At 44.7% G+C, this 11555-nt stretch overlaps 1 protein-coding gene across 4 annotated transcripts in view; it reads left to right on the top strand.

The window, feature by feature from the left end:
• Positions 1-11555, top strand: part of LOC137431851 (catenin delta-2-like) — a 580901-nt gene that overhangs the window by 88380 nt on the left and 480966 nt on the right. The window contains exon 1 of one of the 4 annotated variants that reach the window (XM_078782573.1): positions 378-673. The exons of the other annotated variants lie outside the window; for them this stretch is intronic. The gene's annotated coding sequence lies outside the window, so the exon portion shown is untranslated. Of the gene's footprint in view, positions 1-377; positions 674-11555 lie in introns of those variants that run through there. 4 annotated transcript variants of the gene reach the window in all.

The raw sequence follows: 11555 nt of genomic DNA, 5'->3' as shown, positions 1-11555 counted from the left end.
AACAACCAATGACACACCCTCAAATGTAGCAGGTGGTGTATTTTAATGTGTATTTTACAGCACGGTAATCTCATGATATACAGACTGTTGGAAAGTTGCTTATTCTCTGTAAGTTCCACTTTGCAATAGATGATTTCCCGGGCATTGATGGAAAAAACCAAAGTCTGAGTGAATTCGTAGTTTGTTGCCGTTTTTGAGAGGCCAATGGCAGCAAACCAGTTGTATAATGTCATGGCGGCCGTGTGCAAGTTGTTCGACCGCTCGCTGTAGGTTTCACCTTCCTTCTTGAGTTCGAGCCAATTCCTTCCTGTTTTCATGATGGGAACGTGGCCCTGAAACCACGTGGCTGTTCACAGTTCCTCATTTCCGGGCACGGTGTGACCACGGGTTGTATGACGTCGTGGACGAAAGGGCTAAAGCAATCGGCAGTGGAAGAGGAAGAAGTTATAACGTGGCTGCTCTCCCCTGATCTGGCGTTCTGAAAACTTCCCCTCTGCGTATCACGAGACGTTCGTTCTATATTTGAACCTGTGGGGTTTTCTCGAACGTGGGTCGGGAGAAGCTACAAAAACATTCAAAAACCCATCAAAGCCCCGATGATCCGAAGGCAGCTGGGAATGCTGATGCTTTGTCCTCGTGTTTTACTACCTGCGCTGCCGAAGGTGCACGAAGGGTATGTTTTCTCCGCTGTCTGTTTGTCTGGTTGCTTATTTGTGAACAGGATATCTCAAAATGTTGTGGACGGATTCGGACGGAATTTGATGGACAGGTTGGGTGTGTGACAAGGAAGAACTGATTCAATTTTGGTGAAATATATATATATATACTGTATATACAGTGCATTCAGAAAGTATTCAGACCCCTTCACTTTTTTCACATTTTGTTATGTTGCAGCCTTATGCTGAAATCGTTTAAATTCATTTTTTACCTCATCAATCTCCACTCAATACCCCATAATGACAAAGAGAAAACAGGATTATAGAAAGTTTTGCAAATTTATTAAAAAGAAAAAAACTGAAATGTCACATTGACATAAGTATTCATACCCTTTGCTATGACACTTGAAATTTAGCTTCCGCTTGGAGTTTGCAAAAAAGCACCTAAAGGACTCTCAAACTGTGAGAAACAAGATTCTGTGGGCTTTCATGTGTCTTTCACTGAGGAGAGGCTTCCGTCTGGCCACTCTGCCATAAAGCCCAGATCGGTGGAGTGTTGCAGTGATGGTTGTCCTCCTGGAGGTTTCTCCCATCTCCACACAGGATCTCTGGAGCTCAACCAGAGTGACCATCGGGTTCTTGGTCACCTCCATTACCAAGGCCCTTCTCCCCCGACTGCTCAGTTTGGCCGGACGGCCACCTCTAGGAAGAGTCCTGGTTGTTCCAAACTTCTTCCATTTAAGAATTATGGAGGCCACTGTGCTCTTGGGAACCTTCAATGCAGTAGAGATGTTTTTCTAGGCTTCCCCAGATCTGTGCCTCGACACAATCCTGTCTCTGAGCTCTGCAGGCAGTTCCTTCGACCTCATGGCTTGGTTTTTGCTCTGATATGCATTGTCAGCTGTGCGACCTTATATAGACAGGTGTGTGCCTTTCCAAATCATGTCCAATCAATTGAATTTACCACAGGTGGACTCCAATCAAGGTGTAGAAACATCTCAAAGATGATCAAGAGAAATGGGAGGCACCTGAGGTAAATTTCAAGTGTCATAGCAAAGGGTCTGAATACTTATGTCAATGTGATATTTCAGTTTTTTTCTTTTTAATAAATTTGCAAAACTTTCTAAAATCCTGTTTTCTCTTTGTCATTATGGTGTACTGAGTGTAGATTGATGAGGGAAAAAATGAATTTAAACGATTTCAGCATAAGGCTGCAACATAACAAAATGTGAAAAAAGTGAAGGGGTCTGAATACTTTCTGAATGCACTGTATATATATATATATATATATACAACATGATATTTGTTGTGGATATCTTATGACAACACCTGGTGGATGACTTGTATCTGACAAGAACAAGCCGATTCGATGTTGGTTTCGGTCCGAATCCAGATCCGACCGATCTGTGAGATACAGAATGTAAACTGTTCAGCCTGACGAAGGTATGCGCTCTCTACCGAGTGCAGTTCTTTTTGGATTTGTTTTAATTACATTCGAGTAAGCTTTGTGTGATGTAATCCAACCTGGAATAACCTTCAATGTGGTTTTGATATTGAATTGTTTTTAAATATATTATCAATTTTAAATATTTATCTTGGCTTTTCAAACAAGGTCAGAGGGACATCGAGTTTTGTTTGTACAAAACCTGAAATGTGATTTTGTTTTTTTAAATACAAAGTTAAGCCTCATGGAAGAGCTAGGACATTGAATGGATCATGATGAAACAGAACAAAAGGAAAGATGGGGTTGGGGACAAACACCAACGGCATGTATGAAGGATTAAATAGAGGGGGACTTGAACAAATAAGGGATGTGGAGAGGAAAGCAGGGTATGGGAGGATAAGCAGGATGGACAACATGGATACAGAAGTAAAAAGCACACGGGTCCTAAAATCCTGCTCTGCGGCTCTATCTCACCCTCTGTCTGTTCTCTTCTCCCTCTCTTTTGCTCAAGGTCATCTGCCATCTGCTTGGAAATCAGCAAACATCACCGCTTTACACAAAAAGGTGCAAAAACAGATCCTTGGAACTACAAACCAATCAGCCTGCTCCCAATAATAAGCAATGTCATGGAATCAATCATTGCTTCTGACATCAAATCCTTCCTCTACTCAAATGGCTTGATCTGGGATCATCAATTTGGATTCAGACCAGGTCATTCTACTCTGGACATGCTGCTTATGCTGTCTCAACAATAGATTGTTGTGTTTTGTTGTCTCAACAATTCTCAACAATTGTCTCTCAACAATGTCCTCAATGCCAAAACAGTAAAACAGAGCTGTCTCCCTTGAAATATCACGTGCCTTCGATACGGTCTGGCACCCCACCTTGCTCAACAAACTCTCCTCCTATGGTATCCATGGGAACCTCCACACATGGCTTGCTGACTTCCTCACCTGTCGCAGTCAACGTGTGGCCCTGAATGGATTTCTCTCATCTCCCCTTCCTGTTCAGGCTGGAGTTCCCCATGGTACTGTTCTCGGCCCTGTGCTTTTTCTGGTCTTCATCAATGATCTCTCCGACTCTCTGGAAAATTCTTTCTATCTCTTTGCTGATGACTCCACTCTATGCTGCTCCATTCCTCATCCCTCAGATCGGCAGTCTGCAGCCTCCTCTCTCTCTCTCTGCAGACCTGGACAAAATCACAAACTGGTCAAACAAGTGGAACATGTCTTTCAATCCTGACAAATCTCACACTCTCACTTTGTCTCTCCGAAAAGACCGTCTGGACAACCCTCCCATCTCCTTTCTGAATAATCCTCTTGAAGAAGTTCTGTCACTCAAGCTTTTGGGTCTCACTATCTGGTCTCACTATCTCAATACCTGGCGTTGGCTTAGCAGTTAGGGTGCCGGTGTGGGATCCTAGGATCCTGGGTTCGAATCCCGGTCGATCGCTGAATTAACGCCAGGGGGGTTGACTCAGCCTGTCATCCTTCCGAGGTCGGCAAATTGAGTACCAGCTTGTTGGGATGAATGATCACGGTGTGTACCCCAATTTAGAATAGGTACACCATATCCCTGCGCATCGTAAGAGCGTGACCAAGGGTTGGCGTCAGGAAGGGCATCCGGCCATAAAAACATTGCCTCAAACAGGGAACCATGATTGTCATGGGGCCCGCAAGGCTAACCCCCGCTCCAGCGGGGAAAATGGCCTTAAAACGATCATTCATTCATTCATTCATAATTATCTGCCATGATCTTTCCCAGGAAAACCAAATTTCCAAGCTGGCCTCCAAAGCGAGTCGCCGACTGGGCATCCTCTGTCGTGCAAAGTCCTTTCTGGGCACTTCTGAGCTCCTCACCACATACAAAGCTTTCATCCGCAGCTCAATGGAATACTGCTCTCCCCTCTGGGCTGGTGCTCCTGCCTCACACCGAGCTCGGCTTCACGTGGTTGAAACCAAAGCATTCAGAATCATTGGAATCTCCCGCTATGAAGCTAACTCTGAGGGCCTTTCTCTCTCTCACTGCAGACAGGTAGGTGGTCTTTTCTGTCCTCTACCGACTCCTCTCCGGCCTTGCTCCCCCTGCTCTGTCTGTGCTTTATCCCCCAAATATTCCTATTGGTCGCACAAGATCTGCCAGCAACCCACTTCTGGTGAAACTGCCAAAATCAAGACTCTCTGCTCACCTTCACTCTTTCATTCCTCTTTTCTCCCACCTCTGGAACAAACTCCCTCACACTCTTCAATCCCTCTCCTCCCTCCAGGTCTTCAAAACAGCTGTTCACCACCATCTCTTGTCTTCCCGCATCCAAAACCTTAATGTTTTCTACCCCGTTAAAACATCCCAAATCCGCCTCTTTCAATCCCCAACTTCTTTTTTGAAATTCCTAGTAGTGTTCATTTGCTTTATACCGTGTACCCCTACCTCCTCCCCAGCCCTCCCCCTTCCACAGATCTACCGACGTCCCTCTTCTCTACTGTTGTTGTGCCTGTGTGCTTCCCTCTCCCTCCCCCTCTTTTCTCCCGCTCCCTTCATTGTATGTTTTATATGTCTGTGCATGTTGTCATGTTCAATATGTTCGCTCTTCCATGAGTCTCGATTCTGTTTCCAAAAAAAAAAACTGTCAGGAAGGAAAAACGGGAAACTTGGAAGGAGTTGGGCTTCGTGAAGGGGGTTAACAGGAGTAGAAAAGAAAATGGTTTTGGACAGGGGACATGGTGGGCCACATACACCCAGCTGAAATCTGGAGGGGACAAAGCATGGAAAGAGCAGAGGGTGAAAGACCAGAAAGGAGGTGGTAGAAGACAGACATGTCACAGACCTGTCTGCAGTGGGAAAGTGATAAGCTCCTAGACTCAGCTTCATCGTGGGATATTCCAAAGATATTGAAGGCCTTGGTTTCCAAGGAGCTAAGCTGAGCAATGTTCGAGGCATGCGAGCCAGCCTCGAGGTGAAAGCAGTACTCTCTCAGGCTACAGATGAATGCCTTGTAGGTGTATAGGAATTCAGGTGTGCCAAGGAAGGACTTTGTACGATGGAGGATGCCCAGTCGACAACTGGCTTTGGAGGCCAATTTTGAAATGTGGTTTGTCCAAGAAAGAAAGATCATGGCTGACAGTGTGATCCAGGAGTTTGAGTGACTGAACTTCCTCAAGAGGATTGTTGAGGAAGTATATTGGGGAGAGGTGAGGGTTACCAGAGGGTCCGGAGAGAGAGAGAGACAGAGAGACAGAGAGATAGAGAGAGAGAGAGAGAGAGAGAGAGAGAGGAGTTGGCTATGAGAGTGAAGGAAGTGAGTAAACCATGTTTGTGAACCTGGCCTTGGATGCCATAGGCAGAGGGTTTGGAGAACCAGGCAGGATGTCAGACTAACGAAAGCTCAAGGTACGTCTTGGGTGACAGTCCTGATCTCATCTTTCGCATTGAGGGTCTTCATCCATTGTTGGGACAGTAGAATCAGCATGTCCATGGTAGAGTGACCTGGTCTGATTCCAACTTGGTAATTTGAGATAAAGCCTTTGGATAAAAGTAAGGATTTCATATCAACTGCAATTAAGGATTCCGTGACCTTGCTGATGATTGGAAGTACCCTGATAGGTCTGTAATTAAAGGGATCGGTGTTTGCACATTTTATTGTAATGCATGATGTTGGCTGATTTCCAAGCTGATGGAAGCTGACCGAGGGCAAATGATAGGGTGTAAAGAGGAGAAAGAGGATGTGCATGAGTGGCAGAGCAGGTTTATAAGACACACGAGCTGATTCCATCCAGCCCAGTAGCAGAGTAAGAGTGGAGGGTTGTCAGAAACTTCTCCACATTTACCTGAATGAAATGCCAGACTCACTGGTCCTGAGACAACTCTCTGAGAAGAGCCAGAGAATCTCTCACAAGCATATGATCAGGTGAACTAATTGGACCAAAAGAAGAGCAGGCGACATGTGCGGCGGAGTTTGTCATCACTAAGTGAAGAAGAGAGTTTTTGCCATTTTTAGAAATCCGGGTTGGAAAGTTTACAGATTGAGTAAGTCCTATGAAGTCACAAAAGTCCTTTGCTGAAGTGCCATGGCTTGTGAGAGAGATACCAACATCCAGCCAAGTTGCATGGTGACCACTGAAATCTCCATGTGTGAGGAATAGAGAGTTGGGATGAGGGTTTGCCAGAAGGTCCTTGAGAGAGAGATAGTGAGAGTGTGAGATGTGTTAGGATTGAAAGATATGTTCCACTTGTTTGACCAGTTTGTGATTTTATCCAGGTCTGCAGAGTGAAGAGGCTGCTGCCTACTAATCTTAGCGATGAGAGATGGAGCGGCAGAGTCATCAGCAAATAGATAAAGAGGATTTCCCAGCGAGTCAGAGAGATCATTTATGAAGATCAGGAATAGGACTGCGCCCAGAACACTGCATTGGGACACTCCAGCCTTGATGAAAAGATTCCGTTGATTTCCACACGTTGGCTACGCGAGTACAGGAAGTCAGAAAGTCATGTGTGCAGTTGGCCTTGAATGCCATTGGCAGAGAGTTTGGAGAGTAAGACATAATAATAATTATAATAATTCATTTATTTTGTATAGCGCTTTTCCAGAAGCCCAAAGGCGCTTTGACAGAGTGGCAAACATAATGCATAACAATACATGAAAACAACAATTGCAAAAAGACAAGAATCAATAGGGAAATATTTAAAGCAAAAGGAGGGAGAAGGAGAAGAGATAGTCAGGGGTTAAATGCTGTGGGTTGAATGTTGAATGCAGTGTTGAACAGGTGGGTCTTTAGTGATGTTTTGAATGTGGTGAGTGAGGAGGAGTCTCTGATGGTGTGAGGTAGTGAGTTCCAGAGGGTGGGAGCAGCGATGGAGAAGGCCCTGTCCCCCCAGGATCTGAATTTGGTCCGGATGGAGGGGGTCAGGAGGTTGGTACCAGCAGAGCGGAGGTTGCGGGTGGGAGTGTGTCTGGAGAGGAGGTCAGCCAGGTAGGATGGGGCCAGGTGGACATGATGCCAGACTGAATCAAAAGCATGAGATATTGAGAAAATGCAGAGAAAAAGAATGAGGTATGGGAAGTACAGGCAGAAGGCAGAACGAGCTCGTGTTTTGGAGTGAAAGATGTTTTTTTTGTTTTGTTTTTTTTTTGATGCAAGTAGCCCTGCAAAACAAGTTCCATATAAATTCTACAGAACTCAATAGTTTTACAATACTCAACCATTCAATTTATACAGAACATCTTTTGTAGGAAGGGGGAATCGGATAGCGTTGAAAAGGCGTTGAGAAGAACAAAATTTTGCGGAAAAAGAAGCGGATTGGCTTCTTTTGTTTGAATCGGATAATGTCGAAATTGGATAATCGGAATAACGTCGGATAACGAATCGGATAATGTTGAAATCGGATAATCGGAATAATGTCGGATAACGAATCGGATAATGTCGAAATTGGATAACGTCAGTTAACGAATCGGATAACGTTGAAATTGGATAATCGGAATAACGTCGGATAACGAATCGGATAATGTTGAAATCGGATAATCGGAATAATGTCGGATAACGAATCGGATAACGTTGAAATCGGATAATTGGAATAACGTCGGATAACGAATCGGATAATGTTGAAATCGGATAATCGGGATAACGTCGGATAACGAATCGGATAACGTTGAAATCGGATAACGAATAGGATAACGTTGAAATTGCGTTGAGAAGAACAAAATTTTGGGGAAAAAGAAGCGGAATGGCAAACAACCTCAGAACCGAGACATTTTTGCTCCTGGCTATTTGAGGAGTAGGCTTAAGCTACACGAAAGCAAATTCCTCAATAATGGCATAACAAGGTACGATTCGACATGGAAAATTGGAGGTACACACAAGCAGCAAGACAGGGACGAAAGTGTAATAGAAAAACATGAAGGATCCAGTTTGGAAAACGGAGCTTTGATTGATGTGGAAGTTGCAGCTGCAGATTTCACCGACATGTGGAGCAACCCCAGACCGGAAGTCATAATCGTGGAGGTAAAACCCGCTTTGATTTCAGCAAGTCGTCCACACATAAGCAGTGTTTACGTGCGTGTGTAATGGACAATGTCAGATGAAATTATTGAAGGCACTCCATTGGCAGCCTTTTATTGCTTGGTAATGCCAGCTGTGGCAGTAATCGCTACTGATTAGTACCAGCGGAGGGATGATTAGGATTGTAGGAAGCACTACTTGGGGATGTGCTTGTGGCATGTTATGGGCTAGCACAGTGAGCTGTTGCCATATCAAGTTGCCCTCTCCACCCAGCAGTTCCTGCGCACAGCGGGCGGACTAACAAGGCCCTTGTATTGCTCTTCCCTTGCTATGATAGGTCTAAAGGAGTGTGAAATATGCTCTTGTGCCGTACGACCACTTTGAGAGTCAGGCAAATGGCATGCAGTACTTGTTGTTGGGGAGAGAAAAAGAAAACAATCTTTTTTAATATTTTAATCTGATAATCCGCTTGTTCGTGATTACCAGCTTAGCTTATAAAATCACCCCCTTCATATCCTTGCTGCAGACTACAAGAAACTTAGTTTCTAACAGCTCTTCCGTGCATGAAATTCAATTTTGTTTGGTGTGGATTAAATTTACTTTAATTTGGACTGCAGCGGATCTATGGCAGTGCCAATTGTGATTGGTGGCCCCATTTGGTGACCTTTCAATGGATACTATAGCAGCATTGCATTTTGATAGTTTCCTCCTTTCAATCTTGATATTTTTGCTGTCCTAAGTTTGGTAGTTCACCTGTGGCTACCTCCATCATCTCCTTCAACACATCACATCACCTCCTTCAGAGGTGGACGGAGGTTAAGTTTTCACCCCTGTCTGTTTGTTTGTCTGTCTGTCTACGAACAGGATATCTCAAAAGGATAAAACTTGGTGGACAGGTTGGGTGTGTGACAAGGACAAATGGATTTGATTGTGGTGAAAATCTAAATCTGGATCCAGATCTGGATACACCAATTTTTTTTAATTCTCTAAGTGATTCTTCACCATTGAGTGATTTGTATACAGAATCGAGGCTCGTGTAAGAGCTGACACATTGAACATGAAAACATGCACAGACACATAAAACATGCAATGAAGGGAGCGGGAGACAAGAGGGGAAGAGCGAGGGAAGCACACACGCACAACAACAGAAGAGAACAGGGACGTCGGTAGATTTGTGGAAGGGGGAGGGCTGGGGAGGAGGTAGGGGTACACGGTAAAAAGCAAATGAGCACTACTAGGAATTTCAAAAAAGAAGTTGGGGATTTAAAGAGGCGGATTTGGGGTGTTTTAACGGGGGTAGAAAATACACTACGGTTCTCACAATAAGTTAGGGATATTGTGGGAGTGAGTTTATTTTTTATAGGGGTTAGGGTTAGGGTATTGAAATCAAGAATGCTGTGTTTTTTCACTCATTAATAACCATAGAATTAGGACCAACAACTTTTTTCAACATAATTAATACACAAAATCAACCACACCGAAGAACCTGCCAATATCCCGAACTTATTGTGAGTAGTGTATCAAGGTTTTGGATGGGGGAAGACAAGAGATGGTGGTGAACAGCTGTTTTAAAGACCTGGAGGGAGAAGAGGGATTGAAGAGAGTGTGGGAGTTTGTTCCAGAGGCGGGAGAAAAGAGGAATGAAAGAGTGAAGGTGAGCAGAGAGTCTTGATTTTGGCAGTTTCACCAGAAGTGGGTTGCTGCCAGATCTTGTGTGTCCTGCACGAATATTTGGGGGACAGAGCACAGACAGGGCAGGGGGAGCAAGGCCAGAGAGGAGTCGGTAGAAGACAGAAAGACCACCAACCTGCCTGCGGTGAGAGAGAGAAAGGCCCTCAGAATCACCTTCATCGCGGGAGTTTCCAATGATTCTGAAAGCTTTGGTTTCGACAGCGTGAAGCCGAGCTAGGTGTGAGGCAGGAGCACCAGCCAAGAGGGGAGAGCAGTATTCCATTGAGCTGCGGATGAAAGCCTTATATGTGGTGAGGAGCTCAGAAGTGCCCAGAAATGACTTTCCATAACGGAGGATGCCCAGTCGGCGACTGGCTTTGGAGGCCAGATTTGAAATGTGGTTTTCCCAGGAAAGATCATGGCAGATAGTGAGACCCAAAAGCTTGAGTGACAGAACTTCTTCAAGAGGATTGTTCAGAAAGTATATGGGAGGGTTGTCCAGATGGTCTTTTCAAAGACATAGTAAGAGTGTTAGATTTATCAGGATTGAAAGACATGTTCCACTTGTTTGACAAGTTTGTGATATTGTCCAAGTCTGCAGAGAGTGAGGAGGCTGCAGACTGCCGATCTGAGGGATGAGGAATGGAGCGGCAGAGAGTGGAGTCATCAACAAAGAGATAGAGAGGATTTTCCAGAGAGTCGGAGAGATCATTGATGAAGACCAGAAAAAGCACAGGGTCCAGAACACTGCCTTGAGGAACTCCAGCCTGAACAGGAAGGACAGATGAGAAAATTACATTCAGGGCCACACATTGACTGTGACCGATGAGGAAGTCCGCAAGCCAGGTGTGGAGGTTTCCTTGGATACCATAAAAGGAGAGTTTGGTGAGCAGGGCGGGGTGCCAGACCGTATCGAAGGCATGTGATATGTCAAGGGAGACAGCTCTGATTTCCTGTTTGGCATTGAGGACCTCCATCCATTGTTGAGACAGCAGAAGCCGCATGTCCAGAGTGGAATGACCTGGTCTGAATCCAAATTGATAATCAGAGATCTAGCCATTGGAGAAGAGGAAGGATTTGATGTCAGAAGCAATGATTGATTCCATGACTTTGCTGATAATTGGGAGCAGGCTGATTGGTCTGTAGTTGCAAGGATCTGTTTTATCATATTTTTTGTGTAAAGCGGTAATGTTGGCTGATTTCAAAGCAGATGGCAGATGACCTTGAGCAAAAGAGAGGGTGAGGGGAGAAGGACACAGAGTCCAGGAGCAGCTGGGTTCGACAGGGTAAGGTAGGTACAGAGAGAGATGGGTTCGGGACACAAGATTTTGAGGCAAACACATAGGTGATAGGGCCAAAAACGATATATAGAACGATATTTCAAAAAGTTGTGGATGAGTTATGACTAAACTAGGTGAATGAGTTGGTTATGTGACAAGAACAAGCCGATTAGATTTTGGTTCAGGTGTGGATCCAGATCCGGCCTATCAGTGGGATAGAAAACACAAACCGTTCAGCTCGGCGGAGGTTTGCGCCCTACCGAGTGCCGTTCTAGTTTCTACAGTGGTAAACTTTAAAGATGCTAGTATGACAATCCTGTGTGCAATTAGCAGTATGCCCTTTACTGAGTAACCAGTTAAAAGTTGTATTGTATATTGTTATGTCGGGGGGTAAAGGAATATCTAGAGCCAGGTAGATCTGTATAGGTAACATGCTTCGACTGTCGCGATAGTGAATCTACCCTGTAATAAGTTCTGTGTTTTAGGCGGTTTGTCGGGGAAGTGTATACCT

Source organism: Myxine glutinosa, chromosome 7 (assembly GCF_964187855.1).
Source record: "Myxine glutinosa chromosome 7, kmMyxGlut1.1, whole genome shotgun sequence".
Classification (NCBI taxonomy): Eukaryota; Metazoa; Chordata; class Myxini; order Myxiniformes; family Myxinidae; genus Myxine; species Myxine glutinosa.
Note: the sequence above shows the minus strand (reverse complement) of the source record. Positions and strands in the feature narration are given on the sequence as shown.